At 34.5% G+C, this 19,426-nt stretch overlaps 1 protein-coding gene across 2 annotated transcripts in view; it reads left to right on the top strand.

Annotated features, from left to right (window-relative positions):
* Window positions 1-19,426, top strand: part of LOC138307511 (protocadherin-15-like) — a 76,338-nt gene that overhangs the window by 19,916 nt on the left and 36,996 nt on the right. The window contains exon 1 of one of the 2 annotated variants that reach the window (XM_069248301.1): window positions 14,744-14,834. The exons of the other annotated variant lie outside the window; for it this stretch is intronic. The gene's annotated coding sequence lies outside the window, so the exon portion shown is untranslated. Of the gene's footprint in view, window positions 1-14,743; window positions 14,835-19,426 lie in introns of those variants that run through there. 2 annotated transcript variants of the gene reach the window in all.

The raw sequence follows: 19,426 nt of genomic DNA, 5'->3' as shown, positions 1-19,426 counted from the left end.
TGTGAAGGGAATTTTACTTTACAACTGTATGTATTCAATCAAATAGGTTCTTGAAATCTTAGTCGCAATAAATGACTGGAGCAGATAGGTATAGTAAAGTTGCTTAAATTTTATATGGACGCTATGCATGGAACTCGATTCATAGAAGTAAACTGGCATTAGAAGGCTTTGACATTGAATGTTTAACACCGAATTGATGTAAATTATCGATAATTTGAAATATATTGTCCATTGTTAACAAAAACCAATACGTTTATGAGTAAGATGACGTCACCATGTAGATGGCGCTTGGGACATAAACAAGACAGAGGAGCTACGTGGTGTGTGGGACGTATTTTATTTAGTACATCAGCACGCTGTCTAATATGTCAGAAAATGAATTCTATACAAGTGTTTCTGTAACTGTTCTGTTGCGCCAGGCCGTCACAGGATGTAGCCCAAGTCACGAAAGTAAATTGTGCATCTCTGCCGAGCCGCCTCCAGGATTAGGACAGGATGTTATTATGCAAAATAAATGTCTTCTGTGAAATTGTTCTTATCACGAACCCACAGCCATAAGTACTAGGAAATCCAGTAGTTTTAGACTTTATCCAATAAAATTGTCAAAATTCGTTCCAGAAAAATGCGCTGAAATGTAAATTGTTTTGCATAAACCTGTCGTCGGAAGCGTATCTCAGTCTCGATGGAAGCTGTTTGCTGTATATATATAGAACAGTTTTCAATTTATCTTTAACGAAAGGATATAATACAGCCGATATCCTCACATGATGTTTCTTAAAACACAGTTCACTTCTGAAAAATCATTACTTTTCCATACAATGAGTCTACGTTTTTTTATTATTTGCAATAATTCATAATATCTATTTCAATAAGTAAATGAGCACATATTTGATATTTCTTCAACCGAAGCCAAAATCAACAAACAAAAACAACGCAAGATAAAATACGAATATATTATCGCAGCGATAGTGACAAAATCACAATATAATTATAATCTATAACACACAGTCAACACAGTTATGTGTGTGCGTTGATTTAACGGTTATTGCGCAATATGTAATTAAAGTGTAGCGACCCTGTGTTTTGAAACAGTGTGCTTGATGATAATTGAGGAATCAGGAACGCGATCCATACGGACAATCGAATGTGTCACTCGTTTGGCAGCCATATCCGTCACCGGAGGTCAGTAGTTAGAGAAAATTGTAGGTCCGGAACCGTAGAATTATTTCCGGAGAAGTGGCTCTATACACCACTGTTCTTATGTGCTGTTTCATTGAATCACTGCAAGATATTTAGGATTATCAGATCATTTGAGATGACTCCATCGCCAATACATCTGATATTGATGAATAAGTAGAGAAGATAGAATCACTTCAATGTACAAAAATATATATTTGACCTCAAAATCGATCATATCTAGGAGATATATTGAATGAATTTATGGTGGAACTAAAAAGGTTAACCCATTGCAAAACTAGTTAAGCTATGTGAAATATGTCCTGTCAAATTACTAAATTAGTAATAGTTTAGTCCCTGAACCACTCATTCCAAACCATCAATAGGGAATGCATTATGTATATTGAAATCACTGAGACAGAGTATACTTAATATTATTCACACACCAATATATCTGACCCAAATACCAATATGATTGATATTTGAGATATTTGTGTTTATCGAAGCGTTAAGTTCATGTTTTCATCAAAATAACATAGGGACTTTCTGTTAACTCAAGCGTAGCTGCCTCGGGTTTAAATAGAAGGCAGGGGAGAAAATAACTTTCAATTACGTACGTTCGTGAGCCGAGAGCCTTTTACCGACAACTAAACACCCTTTACGCATTAGTAAAGGCTTATAAGTAAGCGACAGGGGTCTTCAGGTTGTTACATACAATTATTGACAGCAAATGGCCTTTTAATTTGACGGTTGTTCCTTATCGGTGTTAAACTGTGACATTAGCATAGAGAAAAAGTGTTGTTATACACTTATAATACAACCCCCATCACATTTATCTGGCTGGTAAATGCTCCGAAATATAGGTCTAATACATACCTGTGGGTTAGCGTGCGATTTCGATCACTTTGGTAGATGATATATAGACCATTATTACGGTTCTCTGACTCCTGTTAAAATGGATTGTGTCATGTACATTTATACCAGATATGTAAAGGCGCAGAAAGGAAACAAACATCTGTGTTTTTTTTACGTTGACAATATACGTTTCTCCTTGTCTTATCTTATCTTATGTTTCACATCCATATTGCTTCTCTAAGATTATAATAGTGTAAATGGTACGCTGAGCTTCAAATAATAATTTCAGAGTAAGTGTAACTGTTTTACATGAAGACGTTAAAGTCACAAGATATGATAAAGTAAGTTTAATTGTCTATCGAATACTCTGTTTCATTACTTTTGAAAGCAAACTGTGACAAAATGTTAGTAAAACATGGCTGTAGTAGAGAACGTATCTATATATAGACAAATACAAACAAAAATAACGAAAATACCAATTATTACTTTAACGAAGCAGTGTTGTTTTTACAAGGTAATGACAGATCTAAGTCAGCATAAAGGGACAGGCCAGAAATGTAAATGAATGTCTACTTCAGAATAGTTCATATCTCAAACGTGATTATACATGAGACATACACAACGTAAGAACTCATTTAGCAGTATTAAATAATTAACAAGCTAATTCCAAGACATCAATATATTTTAATTAATTTAAATCGACCGTGATATATTCAATTGGATCCGTAATGGTTTAAAATTCAGTAACAAGATTAGTGCATTCGCGAGACGATTTCACTTAGTTTGTAGCCATTTGTAAGCTATAACTGTTATTACTAACATTAAAATACAATTCATTCGGAGTGTTAAATAAAACTGTCTGAATTATCTTCAAGGTCTTTGTGTATATGAAGTATACTAAACCTGTATCAAATTATCGTACAGTGAAAGAAAAACATTAATTTCTTTTAAGAATTCTAATTACTGAATATTTATCTTAAAATTTCTTAAATCGACGTAATGTGTATATTGGATTTCACCAACCTACCAGTTTTACAAGCATTTAATAGATATTGATTCAGAATAAATTTCATCAAGCACTTGCTGATAAAAATAAGCTTTATTTGGATTTGAAATCATATTATCACCTTGCAAGTATGTTCGTAATATTAGTATTTGTTCAAAGGAATGCTTGAAATATGGTGCTTCTTTCACCGAATAAGACAATATGAACAAAGAAGAAGCATAAATGAATCGTATGCTCCTACAGGCGTCTTTTTATCTCTTAGTCGTGTTACACTAAACAACGCGATGGTATCATTATGGGCACTAATACCACTAACAAACAAAGGCGTTTGTCATTTTAGCATAAGCTCGGTGATTCCTAATGACATCTTTATGTCGAACTAAAGGGCTTCTCTGAGTGTGCATGGTCTTGCCCAAAGCTGTAATTGCAATGGTGATGATCTTTATCCTATGCCCCCTCCTAGACGTATTACAGTTGAGTAATTCCTGATGAGGATGATGAGGATTCTCATTTCACTCTGTTAAACGGATCCAACAGTTACAATTAACAACCCTAAAGAGGTTTTTACAGGATAGTCATGGCCGTGTTAGTCTAAATACCGCATCATTACCTCCAGTTCTCTGTATAATCACATCTGGTACTATACCATTAGATGCCAAGCTTTTAGATTGTGTTAAACGTAAAAGCAATAAACATCTAATAATAATCAGTTGTCATTTTCATCTCGAATTTTGGACCAGTGCCGAAAACAGGACCAAATTTTACGGTAATCTTTTGTTACCCTTGTTTATAAACGAGTTTTAATTACAATGGGAAAATTAACCGATGGTTCGATCTCTACATATCCAATTAAGCGAAACATATAGTCCTGCCGATCCAATTTGTTATAGTGGCTTCAGTCACGTGCGTACACGTGCGATGCTCCACCCCTCCTCCTCCTATAGCTAATCCCAAGTTAAGTCCATAGTGGACACAGCAGTATGCCTGTATGTATGATATAGGCCTGTTCACAGTGTCACATACCATTTGTAACGTTTTTTCTGTATTTGTAAGTTTAATCCTTCCACAAAATCAGATGAAAATGAATCAAAACGAGTGGTATGTTTATTCAAATATTGTACAAGGCAGATATTTCTTAAAGGACATCTCTTTTATCATTTTTTACATTTGTCAGATCCTATTGTAATGAAATGAAAATCTATAAATATTATTGTAATGAAATGAAAATCTATAAATATTTTTGTTTAAAATCTGCTTTTATTAGTTTTGACACTCCTCCCGTCCTAAGTGATATTGTGATACCTCGCTGTAATGGTTCAACCCGCTGACAGTTGTCTGGTATCTTGCATCCATCAACCCAGAAACGCTCATGTAATGGCAATGTTATTAATTCCGACTGAGGTTTTCATCTGTCTACTAACCTTGGAGTTGTCTCCCTTGATGATATATTTGTTTTAACCAGTTTAATCTGATTACATTAGCAATAACTGATTACTTTCTTTAACAATGCCAGGCCTAGCTGATGTTTATTGGAGCTAATGCAATTGGACTTACATAAACGCAATGCTGGGTATCTGTTTGCCGCTGTTAATAACAATAGCGGAACAACATGATTAAGGGTATCAAAGGTCAAGGTCATCTACAGTGTAACGTCTTATTAACAGCCAAACTACCTAAGAACTAGAAATGTTCTTTTCAACCTAGAAAAACCAGAGTTCCAGAGGAAAAAAAACACCGACAGATTATAATGTGACATCATCAGTGATGGTCTTACAAACACAAAGACGACATTTGCTTAGTGAACTTGTTGCGCTGTTTTCGCTAGGTCAGGTAACGAGTAATAACGCAAAGCATAATATCCTTATTTGAGTAAATTTTTACAAAATAGTGATAAACCAGGTTATTCAAGGATAGATAATTAGAAAGAATTTCAGGAAGAAAGTGACTCAAATACTAAAACATGTCGAATTGACAGTTCGAATATCCACTCAGATGCCATCTAGTTCATTGTTTTGTAAACATTAGGGCGGATTGCATTATGTAATTGTCATTGAAGGCTATGGTAGTATCCGGATGGATCTGCCAGGATAAAGATGTTAAAGATTCACAACAGAGGCATGTTAATGAATGTTGACGATGACTGACAAATAAACTGATGGTAGAGACCGATCGTATTTAGAAACTCTCTGTAGCATAGCTTTGTGAGACAATACATGGTATCTAAAATGCGACGCCTGTCATTGTTAAAGATTTGATCACAAATAAACATACTTGCTCTCCTTATTCGTCCGTACCTTCGTTCGTGACAGCTGCCAGTTGACTCAGTCCATCATACCCGAGGGAAGTCGTGTACGATTACTTAGATAAAACATATTGTTTGGTCAGGACTACGATATATGAATGGAATTACTATTTAGCGTTGTTAAGTGTATTTATACATGACAATGTATTAGTTTATTTAATGAACTGGGTAGTCATAGTTGAGTTTGAGAGGGAAGTGCATCAATCTATAGATACAAAGGCCGTCTTAACCAGTACATTTTTTCCTATTTTTTAAAAGTTTCATTCGTCAGAGATTCTAGATTCGTGCGACCGCTGTGTATATTCATATATAAGGAAATAGATGCGGGGTTTAAATCCAGCAGGTTTATAAGTGTTTAGTAAGCCCAAGCCACAGGACCACCATCTGAACAGTAACTAATCTAAAATGTCATCTTTACCCTAGCTAATGCTTAACTGCCTTTAAAGGTTGCATGGTTACGGTTTCAAATAGTGACTAAACTCAATTGTGCTTAGTAATGGAATCTCTGCACCTTCTTTGGGAAATAAAACGTATTTGTTTTATTGACGGATAAATCCATTGTCTGATTTAAAATGGTAAAAGTGCAGCTCAACCTGTGGGCCAACACGTGCACGTGCCACTTCCGGTCTCGCCCTCGCTTACGCGACGTGTTATGAGCAACAAGAATGCTTTAAAAGGGTCATGGGGGAATAAAACAATCGCAATATGCGGCATGGTTATTCAATAAATATTTCTTTATTTTTATTCAAATCTACTTTAGAACACATCAGATACACTCGCAAAGCCGTAAACCTGTCAGAATACATTGTCCTTAGATTAAATGTACTCTAAGAAAGTCTTAAAATTGAAGCGTTTGCTTTTAAAGATGCCTTTGTTGATTCTTTAGAGTTGATATTCTAGAGACGAAGCAATGTACTTTTAAACTGGTTTATTTAATGGTGAATCTTTAGTATCTTCAGAATTGAAGAAAAAAATATAAAAAAATAGAACCAAAAACAACAGGGGACTACTTCATCAAACTGAAGATTGATATATTCATTGTATGCATGGATAAAGCAAAAACAAAATGTAGGAACTAGATAAATAACATCTATTCGACCGAGTATATTTATAAACTATTGCCTGTTGTCAAACGATAAAAATCAAACATCCCTGTGGAAGTATTACTGGCCTGTCGCGGATATTGTACATATTGTAAGCTGACATTATGTTGGAATGACATTTATTGGTGGATTTCTCTGAATAAAAATGAAACTAGTGGATCTGACCTAGATTTATATCACGGAATGAATCAACGAATCAGCCAATGCATATCCTTACGGATCACCAGGTTCTCGGATATAAGACATGACCTATATGTGTTTTGTTTCCGTGTGTTTGTTTAATGATGTCATTATTGTATTAATGTTTAAGTTGATTTAGTTGTTTTGGTCTATATAAACTAGGATGCTTTGTTTTTCCTTTATGTATTCAGTTTTGATGTCAGTTTTTCATCCCAATTTGAAATCAAAATATTTTGTATTAAACATTTCCTGTGTAATCTAAATTAATTTGCTTCAAAACGCAATATCTTGTCACCGTCATTAAATTTATATTGTCTGTGATTCAGTTTAATAAAAAAATAATATGAGATGACATTGATATACTCAGGTTTATGAAAGAAGGGTATTTCAAAGCGCTATTGTAATACCGAAGTGTTAAAACATAACGCTATATAGACATGTTGTATTGAAAATGATGCTATTCTTTCTATCAAACCTTACTTACTTTAGAAAGGCAAAACACTTATGATAAGGTATACTAGATTTGGGCATGAACTAATGAAGTCATGAAGAGACTTCGGTAATGATGATCAGGGACTTGACGGGCTGTCAAAAATGGCCGCTAGGTGTCGCGTTCAAACACGAGTTAATTATGTTGACAAGTGGTTGTTAAAGCCACGATGTACTAAAACGTTCCAGGCGATGTTCACCCGATCAGATTTGGAGTGAAGACACCCAATCTTTAACGCATCTGATAACAATAATTGCCCCTAGCAATGCGCATACGCGATCATCGAAATATTCGACAAAGTCAAATATACATAGAATTATACAGTTTTATTAAAGTGTTTTTGTCTTATATACATAAAAATAAATTAAAAGCGTACCACATATAAAAAGGTCCTGGAATTTATTGTCAAACTGCCTATGCAGCAATTTTTCTGCAGACGGTTTGAAATTTTGTCATTAAAGTAATTGATTGATAACACTCTAAAGCATTTAAAGAAGCTATGGCAAAGATCTACTTTTGTGTAAGAATGATTGATGAACGCGGCATATGTAAGAGAGACAATACGATATATAAGCTCATGGAATTCAGAGAATCTCAATTGCGATGTCTTGCGAAAATATAAGTGTTAGTCATTTAAATGAATTTCTACAAAGAACCAGCTAAAATAGATTTAATTTTGACGGATCGTCATCCGATAAAGCGACAGATGTCTTTCTTCTTGGATAACGTTCCGTGTTAATTTCTTAGTTTTAAAATACAGTCTTGGTTCTTTATAGTTACTATTCTAGTGGGTTGACATGATTTTAAACCCTCCATTGACAAATCTACATCTGATATTACTATGTATTGTGTAAAATGTTTTGTAGAAAGGTTGGAACGTTCTTGTCAGGAAAAATCCGACAGTCAATGCACCAAATTATTCGATACAGTTTCCTTTATTTTAAGTGTATACATAATGTTACTTTAGTACGGAATCCCCAGCCACTGACAAACTTATGACTGACGAAATGATGTTTTGGGTGTCTTCGGTATAAACGTAGTTTGTCTCGTTGTGATAAGTAGATATATGATATTAAAAGTCTTCAACAAAATATACTCGTTATATCGTTAACATTAAGACAAAATACAAATTTTTCAACTTGAACATGCACTAATTTTACTGTAATTTGGCAATATTGTGTTTTCGCATCGCACATATACATGCTTAAAAAACGCAAAGTGTTTGCTTTTAACAATTCTTTCATTAATTTCGGAAAAAGTTACAAAAAACCTTGCAATGTACTTCAGGAACCGTTTAACATTTTAATTACTTTCTCTGCCTGATAAATATTCATCGTTGATTGACTCTGATTTCAAACTGAATGTGTTTCCCGTCGTGAGTTACAAGTTCTCCAGTTAAGTTTTTGCTAAGCTGTAAATCAGGTGGTACAAAAACTGTCCTACACAGATCGTGAATACACATGTGTTATGTTGGATTTGTCTTTGAATGATTTGTTTAAATTGTTGATAATGATTTGTTTCACTTCGGAAGTTGAGCAATGCATAGCGGCATTAAAAGCAATGCATGAGTGTATTTCCCCCACCGAGAAAGGTATTCGATTTCAAATTAGTCATGTGAACCCAAACATTTCACGTTGATGCATTCAATATTTGACTAATTGAACTTTAAACGTCTGCTATATGTATAAGTACTTATGCAAGTGAGAAGTCAACCATAACAGTTATCAGATATGTTTCTGTCGTAGGTATTAACTGATATCAGCAATATAAGTCGTACAACGATCCCGGTAAAACAGCAGTAAACATTTCCTGTTTGAATCATGCCTTTCGACGGACGATTTCGTGGAAGGAATAAAATTATTTTTGTCTGCGCGTCATTGATATTTTATACCGATAAAATTAAATCCACCACATTGGACGTTCTTGTTAAAGTCTGGAAAATTAAAAGAATATAGTTACAAAGCACCATTTTGTATTTAACGCCATATATCACTATTCAAGGACGCGTTATGTAGCTGCCGAGGCCGCCACTAAGGCAAATCATCGAACTTCTACAACTCTCGCGACTGTAGGCTGGATAATTACTAATTAGACCATTACAACGCGATCAAAACTCTAAAACATTGAACCTTAAGTAATATGTCTTAATGATACCATCAGCTTTTCATTAGGGGACTGCAAGTCTTCGCGAACAACTAAAAAATAAAAGAGTGTTATAATGGGTAGCAAAAAATATTCATTTATATCAATGGCAGTAAGCTTTAAGCAGTCCTGCATTAAATGACTGGAAGTAACAAAAATCGGCAACTTTGTATTTTTTGTAGCGAAATGGAATAAACATGTTAATTAATCGATCTCACGATCAGGTACCAACAGGTATGTCATGCCACGTGAACATGACTTTTACGACTGTAATAAAAACGTGTTGTTATTCACACCATCGCCTGCAGAGCAGCACTATGGAGGAGGGGTCAACAGGTCAGGTACTGAGGTCATAGTATAGGTCATAGTTTCTGTTTTCGATTCCATAAAAAAATATGTTTTACCTTAAAGGAAGTTAAGTATTGCTTTAACATAAACTGAGTTTCAATCCAGTATATTTCAAGGTATAGACGTATTCAAATTCACGAAACACTTTTTTCTGTCGTAAGTCTGTAGGAGATTGAAATAAAGGTCACTGTGTCACTCATGCAGTCATATCAATTTATTTCTTACCTCTTTTTTTATCTAATAAAACTCAAAAATAACGTTTTGAAAATATATGATAGGAGCTGTGTAGGAGAAATCTGATTATAAAAGCAGTTTGGAAATATATCCGATTGGAATATTGGCGATGGTCTTAAGTCGAGTGAGATTCAATTTAAAGTACCCACAAGAGGGAGATGCAGGCCGCGATAAACGTGACAGCTTCAGATTTAATCTCCGAGTCCTGCACCTTTACATACAATGTGTTACACGAACGATCTCCTATACAGTCTAAACGCATAGCTGACGTTGATGAATCACACGTGACCTCGGTTGTCGCAATTTGTCTGCAGAGGTCGTCACCTGTCGAAGCGTCAAGGTCACGGGAACGCTTGCATGTGATTGAATAGTATAATACAATCCTTTCCTCTGATTCTCCATCAGATGACTTGGACAATGAATGTACAGATTCCTAACTCCCAGTCGGATGGGTCAGAATCATTGCTCAGGACAACAACCAGATTGAGACTAGTTTCGATTTCAGGGTTTTAATTAAAGTTCATCTCCAAGATAAAATGATCGTCTATCATGAATTGTGATCTGTAGCGAATGCTCCCGACCTTTGTCTCCAATAATACATTGGTCACGTGTATTTGACTGGTCATTTCAATGGCTTTGGGTGCTCACTGGACTCGGTTTCCAAGCCTAAGGACATACACTTAATCTAATCAAACACACAATAGAGGAACCGGAAACATTCGTTACTATGTCTTTTGTTAAAACGTTGCGTTCAAATTCCTTTGATGCTATCTAAAATCGAAACTTTAGTAGCGAACACAATAATATATGTTACAAGTCATCCAGGGCGCCGTTCCGGGCACAATTTGACATGTATCCATACAGCCCCGCGATACTTGTAATTATATGTTTTGTAATAGATGTACTTAGGGAACCTACAGGAACCAAACTCTAGATAACGCCGCTTCAGAAAACCATCTTGATTTGACCATAAAAAGCACTGTATCCGGTTTGATGGATACATCCCCGTTTAAGTTATCGGATTAAATATTATCGACGATCGACTATTTGAAGTGATTTATAAGATTATTTGACTTTGATTAAAAGAGAACAAACAACAGTAGCAAAATAAATATTAGACGAAGGGAACTTCATATTTGGAAGTGATAACATTAGAATATTCAGCCGATGTTATGTGCGTTTCGTTCGAAAGTTTTAGGCTATAACACCGAAATTCCTGGTTCGATTCTAGTGAAAGCAAATAAACAGAATACGAAATCGTTGTATCTTGTTGAATCACATACATAAATCACAAAACTTAATATGCGTAAATGACGGGAACTCAATAAGGATTATTTTATGTGCAAATAAGCATAGCGTTAAGTCGCAAAACTTATAAGTACATAACACCGAAATTCCTGGTTCGAATCATAACATGCAATTACCAGAAAATAAAATAATGCCAACAAGCTTATTATCATATGCGAAAAGGTTAGCGTATTTCGCTGCGAAGACGTTTTAATTACAAGAACAATACACAATATAGTTTATAAACTGTAGGACATGGAGTAATATCGCAGTGAAAAAGTCGGTAGGTTTGAAAACGTCAAATTGAATCATCGCAAAAATTAGTTTGTTTACAGTTATACAAAACGATGAATGAATGAATGGATAAGTAAGTCAATAAATAAATATGAATAAATAAATATTTTGAATTTCTGTACATATTAGCCTTCTAGTCCTACCCGCTTTTCCGCCATTGCAGACAGCTGTGAAATGTATGGTGACTGGTGTTTCATGTAAACGTTGATATGACCAGGACCTAACGGAGATATATGTTCCCATCGATCATATTGTATCGATCTTACAGTAATCGATATTATCCTGGACGGATCAGATCTGGAAAGGTTTGTGATTCTGAGAATTCCTTTCTCGGACTAGATATCGGGCACGTTATATATGGTAATAGACTGACCTTTGACACGCGGAGGAAGAAATATCAGTTGAGATTTATTAGGCGTTTATTCCCAAATTGCATTTTCTTTTGGCATAAAAAAACTTTATCAAAGTAGCCATCCGCTCATTGTCCATACATCATGTTAGAACGACGTGCTGACATGCACTGACGTATTTGGTTGTAGAAAGTGTACTTATTGACACGTGGGATTTTTGATGCAGGAACAAACTAACGACTTCCGAAATGATATCTATCATTAATCTTTTTTTCTTTCCTACTAATTTCACCTCATTAAACTGTCTGTAGTGAACCGATATAATACATCCAGTTCAGATGATCAATTTCGATGATCCGAATTAGGTTTTTATTTTTACTCTTTTCTTTTTAGATAAAAGCGTAACCCGAAGCGAAACATTGCTATACGTTTTCCTCAGTGTTATAACTGCTAGCATAGTTCTTGCGTTATATAGATTTTTAATATGCTGTATGTTCCATGAATAATTGCCTTTAGCTATATTTTACTTACAATCATTTTATATTGTTTGGCTTCCCCCTTTTGAAAGTTATGATAAAAGCGAATAGCCGACTAATGTATCTAATGGTTAGTTTGCCATTAACATACATTTGTACGACATATCATAGGTACTCGTTGTCAGATATATAAAAAAAATAATAAAATATGTCAAAATTCTTTTCCTCTGGTGTTGCAAGCCAAGTTGTGATATTGTTCATCTATATGATTTCTGCGTGCTATTGTCTACTGATAGTTTCCTAGAAACACCCCCACCCCTAAAACAGCTTTCTCCCTTTCAGACATACCGGTAGTAATGTAATTAAGAATTAACACTAAATCTTACACCCGAACATATTAGCACACTTGGGGCGTTCGCCCATTGTTATGCATTCCATATGTATTTCCTGATTTCCTAATCAATTTCCGGGGAATGTGAAGATTGTCAACCAAACTTATAGTCCTTTCATTCATAAATTTATGTAGGCTGTATCGCATCTTATATTTTGTGTCAGTTTTTTTATTGGTCGAGTCTTCTTGTGATTGATGACCGGAAGTGTTGTATTAGACTTATTCTAGTAACCAGGGTGACCTTTCTGTAGAAGACAAAGACATGCTGGCTATCAAAGCCCATTTAAGTAGACCAGCGGGACCTTCCAGTTGAAAACAGAGGCATACTCCCTTACAAACAACGAAGGGGTCTCTTAACGGCTGTGTACTAGTCATTCAAGCAGATGTATAGTTAGTTTTTATATATATATTTTGCATTAAGGTTTTATTTTTTTTAACATTTATAATCAAATTGAAAGAATGATGGTCAAATATATCTTATCACATACAGCTGCTCTTTTTACGATGAACTCATTTTAGGTTATTTGGGTCATATTTGTTGATATACTAGAGGGGTTGTTAGTCTTAAACTTCCTTATTTCATGTGTTGATGTTAAAATAACTAAAAAACATCGACAGGATGCCACGACTTATTCAGTATTGCACTAAAGACACACAAGGTATAAATCACATGAGGATATAACAATGCAGTATATTGCTGTTTTGTTCCTATGTGCATTTGTGCAGATTGTAAGGCCAAGCATGTTGATAACAGTGGGCGAGGGCGGTTATCAGGGTAATAACACTTTCTTTCTCAGATTTTCCGTAATAGAAACATCATAAATTCCATAAAGCATGTAAGACTGCACACAACTTCAGTTTATAAATGATAACAGATCGTTTGAAGTGGTGTTACGGAGACAAACAAAATTTGATAGTATATGGAACCTAACTTGTATCCTTTCTAATAGCATATAAATGGATGTTCCAGAAAACAGTGGCTATCTTTCGGAAATAGACATTTCCTGCTACACGACTTCGGTGTTATCCGCAGTTTGACTGATTTGAACCATCGTGCTGGTTGAGAAATGGTGACGGACGGATTTCCGGGATTCCTTTGTCTTCATTTCTTACAGTACGTAGTATCTATAAATCTATTGGGATTTCTAGTCATGTTTATGTTACCTACACGTGTAATTGTCACACGGTCTGCGAGGAAGACAGACATCAGAACAAAACAAACGAAACCCACGAAAAAGGTGAAAACAACAACAACAAAAAAGATAAGAACAAAATAACAATAAATGAATAAATAAGATAACAAGTGAAAAAGAATGTCAAAAAATAAATAGATGAATAAAATGGCAAGCATGAATCTTTTAATTGATAGTAATTGCATGTAATGAACTTAACTAATATCAAGTAATTATCAGGTCTTTATACCAAATTATGGGTTCTCATTGGTGCTTCAATACTTAAACCTTGGACTTTTTTGTTATACCTAAATACTTAAATATAATCGATGTGAACACATGAAATAACTGGCATTTTCGATAAAACACAATATGTATTATATATGATGTGAACAATATTTGAGTTCCAAGAATCTCTAAAATGTGTTTGTAAGTAAGTTTTTGTAAACCTACAGAACAAATACAAAAATTATATTGATTATAACCGCTTTAAATGAAACTGAATTCGGTCATAGACTAATGAAAAAAATTCGAAATTTTTCTCTCAATACCAGAAGATATTTATTAGAGTGCAAAATTCCATATCTCACGTGAAACTATTAACGGAGATATAAATGCATGGACAGCCAGTGATTTACATAACAAAGCTAGCGAACGTGTTTTGTTTCTCGATCACATATAACCTGTTTAAATCAATTCGTATAAGGATACACCTGTGAAAGTTTTACCTGTATCCCACACTGTATGGATACCCTAACATCTATATATCAGGCAATGTTTATTATTTACATCTTATTTACATGTCAACGCCAGGTCAGGGTTACCGGTTGACCCCATATTTACTTTCGTTTTGAAAATAATCTTTAGGTTTAAGATGGATTACAAATGGTATACAAATTATAACAACTGTTTGGGGGATCTTTGTGTCTTTGGTTTTTGTAACGTTACTTCTGATTGGCTGAAACAACGATGTAAAGAATTCGCAGATAAAAAGGATTTCAACGAATCTGGAATTTTGAAGATATTATGTACGTATATAGTAGATAGATTTATAAGGAATGATTTATTTTTCTTTATTATGAAGATACAACACAAGTGTACTCTCGTCATATTTGAAGTTAAAAAAATATTAATCCATAGTAAAACAAAATAATATTTTGCTTAAAATAGTTAATAGTGAGGTAAGGTGTACAATATGGTACGAACACATGTAGTTAGTATGTACAAATAAGGTCAATCTAAGTCTGCTTTGCGTATTGAATGGTTCGATGTTCTCATTATCATTAGACCATCGAACCATTTCTCATTTCCGAAATTAAAACTTTCATATCTTAATATCTATACTCTTCTCGCGGGACAGATTAACAAGATACTACCACAATGGATACTGTCTGAAGTACGAAACTAACAATAAATGATACACAAACTCTGCAAACTACCAATCAGCACGCATGGCAATAGCGATTGACATGCGCACACACGAATTCAGCGTTTCCATAGAGACCAATAAATCATACATCGCACGTGCTACCTGGACAGCTAATTAACCCCATATATTGTTGCTTAAAGATGAATCTGTAATTAGACTATCGACAATTGTTAGTGATATAGCAATGTTAGTTCTCATGGGGAAGTGGTCTCTCGAATTACGAGCGATTAAAGACGGGTGGTTTTATTTAATTATATCTAATGGCTGAAAGGCGAGAGGTCCACACTCGGGGTGACAGAAACCATAACCATTTCAATTATCGATCAGCAATTGCTCAATTGATTGACATGTAACATGCACGGACACCCATAGGAATGCCGTTCGGTTAAACAAATAGCTGTGGTGGGCGACGTAAGTATCTAATTAATGCAAATGAACATATGCATTTAATCGTATAATTGCTCATCCATTTTTATTATTTGTTCTGTCAAATGATTGCATTTCGATGTACTTGTAATTTAATTCCATGCGCACGCGATGCTATCTCCTCGAGCATATCAGCGGGTATTGTTTTCCGTGCAAGATAACTAGATTGTATTTATTATCATTCTTCCTAGTTTATTATGTGCCTTAATCACTTCGTCTTTATTTCACACTCTGTAGTCGAATTGAGGTAATTTACTATTTGTAATGATAGTTGAGAATAAGTGCATCATAATGTGCATGCATGTATCTTGAACAAAATCATTTGTATTTATGGCAATCAAGTTCAATGCATGTTGCTGAAATATATAACGTGGATTAGTGGAGCATTATTTCGTCAAAATGAGAAACAATTAAAACTAGCAATATACGGAACTTATGCACACGCACTTGGTAACATATAATTGGTGCAAGTCTTTACAGAAATTATTTGCTATCAAATTACAATACTTATAACTGCAATTTCCCGTGTTTAGCTAGCGACTTCCAGGAAAATTGGCACCCATATGCTGCGTAATAAGTTCTCTCCAAACCAGATTTTTGCACATTTAAATCATAATAACAACGCACGAACAAATGTAAGAGAAGAATCGTATATACACAAAAGTTTGCTTACTTGACGTGTTTTATGTAACAGTAAACGAAACCTTTGCATTGGTCTTTTCCGCCGGATATGTTAAAGATCAAAGAAACTTTTATTATTTTTATTATCCTTTGATTGATGCTTGACTTGTAAACCGTGATTTTAGCAACAATTTTCCTTCTTTTCAGTCTAAATGCTTTTGTTGTCGTGTTCCATATTCTTATGATCTTAAAAATGAAAATATTGAAAAGTTTATGCATGCAGGTATATGGCTTATCAAATTTACGAAATGGGTCGAAATGTAACATAAATAGGTTATCATATGCAGTATGAGCACAATATGACTGATCGTCCCAGTCGTATGTAAGTGATACTCTATTAAGAACAAATACAAAAAAAAAAAAAAACTAATTAATACTAATATAACACAAATGGAGTCTAAGTAAAAAACATTAGTTCAATCGAGATTTAAAAAACAACCCACGCACCAATAAAGAGACTGTTCATAGAAGACAGTTAACTCTGAATACAGTGTGATATTGTATTCTAACACCAGATTTGTATTGGGATAATCGTCATGAACGTGCCATGATGTCCCAGCTCGATTTCGAATATGAATGATTGCAGATTATATAAAAAAACATTCTTACAGGTATAAAAGAAACAGAAAAAAAGATAATTCAAATACATGAAAATATCAATAATAAATAAAAAAAACTTCCCAAAATCATAGTATCCATGAATGTCTTTATGTACATATCACTTGTTGAATTTCTCATGGATATAAAATAGGAGACTAGCCATGTCTAATTTGATGTAATAGTACACGGACCAACCAAATTATTCGTCTCATTCACAACTTTTAAATACAGTCTCAGATATAAAATACTGTTTTCCGTGTTAGATTGCTCGGTTTGGTTAAGAGATGATATAGAGCATCCAACGACAGTTACAAAGTTCAATTGCTTCCAATATTCCATAGTTATCAAATGCGTCTTAACATTCACTAAACCAAATAAAAATTCGACATTAATACTCATAGAGGTATCTCAAATGGTTGTTTTTATTGAATTAATCTTCGATATGGTACTAATTGAACGATGCCATCGGCCTTATTAACCGAGAAAATTTCCAAAGTAAAGCATCATTTACTGTCATATGTAATATTGAATTAGTTAAATATTTGTTGCTATTGAATGCCGCATGATGTTCAATATGCGGTATATAATCATTAGCATAGATTGCCACTTGCCGTGTCAGCATGTTTCTTAGAGGGAGCATTCCCTACTTTCGCCTTTGCTTCGGTTGCTCCAGACAACAAAGATAACGTGTTTTGATACCGCAGCGGAACTCTGCATTGTTTACCCCTCCGCAGCTAACCGAAGAATATTCTCATTTGCAACATTTTACAATTATCGATAATTCTATTAAATGCCTTAGTGTCCATTGAATTTAATGCTGTAGACGCTACAGGACATCACTGAAATTTTCCTGATGCCCTTCAGCAGATAGTAAGCAGAGATCAATGACTAGCCGAACGCATTAGATGTCGTATGATTCGACGCCTTGGTGTTTTGACTTTTGAAAAGCAATATTCGTAAAGCCTCTGCGGTATATGTCAAATCAAAATCTCGCAGTTATATCTCCTGCAATCAAGTTGGCATATGCAATCTGAAAGTTCGCTACTGATGGGATCGGTGCACCTGCTGTACCTGGAGCTAATTCGTGAACAAACTTTTGAGGAAGCAGACGACACTATGCCGTTGGATTAACACTGTGGATAACGTTGTGCTTAATTATCAATTGATGAGATACATGGATATCGGACGTCTTGAAAGGTAAATCGTTGGTGATACTGTAAACCTTGATTTATTAACATACGTGTATTTTCGCGATTTGACCGTGTTAACATTTCGTGATGGTTCTTTTACACCTGCAAGTTTCAAAATGTCATCATTATATTCGTTTGGGAAGTTTTCTCGATAGAAGACATTCGCTTAATTGGCGTAAATACGTACACAGTTGCTATCTGTACATACATGTATTGATCATGTTTTTGGAATTTACATCAATTGGTTATTTGTTATGTTATCCATCTTTGTTGCTATGTGCTACTTTTCTTACAGATATGATCGGTGTCATATCGTACAGAAACGATTGGTGCCATAGAGTGCCATATGTTTCTGTCCCTGGGAGCATTTGTAAAGCTATTGCAAAGTTCAATTACATCGTAAGATACGTGCATGCATTTATAGATAAACAATGTGGTAAACATACATTTCAAATTTTGCATTAACATCAGGTACCTATGAATCACAATTAGTATTTCCATTTACATGTATTTACATGTAATTACGCATACGCGTACCTACATGACTTACATATGAGTAGTCTTTGTGTCTACAGTCTGTTTCATAAAACAAAGCAATACGGTTAATCTTTCTTATAGTATAAAATGAAGGCAACTCAAAGGATTGATGTTGTTTTCCGTTCGTGATAGTTGGTGATCTTTTAACCAGAACAGTGATGAAAGTGGAAGTGACAGGGATACATCTGCCATATTTCTGTCTCACAATCATTTTTCTATTGTCTACAAGCCGTCACCGATGTGAATCAATCTACATCAAAAGCACCAGAAACATCACTCAGTCTTGAAAGTACATCCATCTATCAACGATCATGTATCAAAAGTTACATATCAAACGGGATGATATACAAATGCGCTGTTTGTTCTCTTCACCAGCGTTAAAGTACAAATATGTCATTTGACTTTACATTGTATCAATTGAATCGTACTCTTAATCACACATATATGGCATATCTAAGACAATATCTACTTCCACGGTCTCCTTTCGTTCAATAGTCGCTTTCTATTGTATTTCCTCTCTTAACAATGTCATTCATTGACGCCGAATACGATTACGAACTTAATGAAATAAACCAGTTGCAATTTATTAAGTGTTTCATTAAGGCAAATCTTTAATTAATAACATTCCATGGAGATGCCCTGGACTTGATAACAAACTGTTGCGACAACCTTATTAAATCAAAATCATCTAAAGGTGTTGATTAATAATGTAAAATTTATTAGATAATTCAGTTTTAATCTCATTACGAAAAGTAAT

This window comes from Argopecten irradians, chromosome 14 (assembly GCF_041381155.1).
Source record: "Argopecten irradians isolate NY chromosome 14, Ai_NY, whole genome shotgun sequence".
NCBI lineage: Eukaryota > Metazoa > Mollusca > Bivalvia > Pectinida > Pectinidae > Argopecten > Argopecten irradians.
Note: the sequence above shows the minus strand (reverse complement) of the source record. Positions and strands in the feature narration are given on the sequence as shown.